The 1,271-nt window shown below is 30.1% G+C and overlaps 1 long non-coding RNA gene across 1 annotated transcript; it reads right to left on the reverse strand.

The window, feature by feature from the left end:
• Nucleotides 1-288: 288 nt before the first annotated feature.
• On the reverse strand, nt 289-1,026 carry LOC124457714. Its single transcript, XR_006952746.1, has 4 exons — nt 809-1,026; nt 678-731; nt 582-602; nt 289-431 (listed from the first exon to the last, which is right to left on the reverse strand). It is a non-coding gene; the product is annotated as an uncharacterized LOC124457714 (long non-coding RNA).
• Nucleotides 1,027-1,271: the final 245 nt, after the last annotated feature.

A 1,271-nucleotide genomic window follows, 5' to 3' on the forward strand; every position in this document is an offset into this window, starting at 1 on the left:
TGTATGCATGGTTTGGATTATCATTCTGTCTGAGGATGACTTTGAAATAAATCGAAAATTTACAGTTCACTTCGCGTTTTGTTTTCATTCACATTTTTTCATCTCAAGATATCTTGTTTCTTCAGAATTTGTTTTTTACTTAACTCTTAAAGAGTACTCTATAGTCATATTTATGTCCATGTGGTAATGTATGTTAGTGCAATCAGAATTTTCTTTTAATGAAGTTTTGAGAAAAAAAACAATATATAATCTTTTTGTATTTCTGATAAAGATAACTAAATGACAAAAATAACAAATATTTAAAATTTATTTTCTCGTAAGGTTTATTGTACAGTTGCTGCAATTGTTCAGCACGTTTTTGACTGGTAGGTTTGCTTCTTTACAGTGCTTGGCAACATGGCCCAATCTTTTGCATATGTAGCAACGTCTTCCTGTTAAATATTTATAAGGAAGTTGTAGTTCATGACAATTTTTATTTATTTGTGTCATTAGCTTATTTCTGTTAACAATAATGCATGCAACTTGAAGTTTTCAACCATCTAATCAAGCTGATGTTTTATCAATAGGTCAATCAAACTTACTTCTTCTCATACGATTAAACTCTATACAAAAAAAAAGTACATAATTGTCAATTACAATGGTCATGAAAGAAATGTTATTTCATTTTTTGTCATTACTTTTCTCGCATTCATTCATTTTGTGGCCTTTGGGGCCACAATTATAGCATCTTCCTTCATTAAAAAAAAAACAATGGCAATTATCAGCCTGGCATCAAAGGCAATTAGTACATGTATACACTATACCACACCTTTAAATGAATTTTTTGCTTTGGCATTGCTTTCTACCTAAACAAATCATTTGTTAGGTGCTGTTTGATTTGTTATGTGTATGATTAAATTTCAGGTTAAAAGACTCATGGTGAAAGACTCAGGTGAAAAGACTCAGGTGAAAAGACAAAAGTATCATGAGAGAGCTGATGGGCATATATCATATATGAACGAGAACAGTATTGTATACAAAGCACTGTTTACCTTCTTTATTTTTTTGCTTTTCACAATTGGAGCCACCTCAAATAGTAGTAGATTTTTAGCACATTTTGATGCATTGATGTATTGTGTAATAATGCAAAAAAACAATCATTAAACAGTATAACCATTTTTGGCTAAATACACACTTGCATTTTCGTTATCTCTCTCTTCAGTTCACTGACCTGTTTTGAATGCAATTAAACTATTTGAGTGATTTTCAGTTTTCAAAACAAAAACAAATTT

This window comes from Xenia sp. Carnegie-2017, unplaced genomic scaffold (assembly GCF_021976095.1).
Source record: "Xenia sp. Carnegie-2017 unplaced genomic scaffold, XeniaSp_v1 HiC_scaffold_6, whole genome shotgun sequence".
In the NCBI taxonomy this organism is placed as follows: Eukaryota; Metazoa; Cnidaria; class Anthozoa; order Malacalcyonacea; family Xeniidae; genus Xenia; species Xenia sp. Carnegie-2017.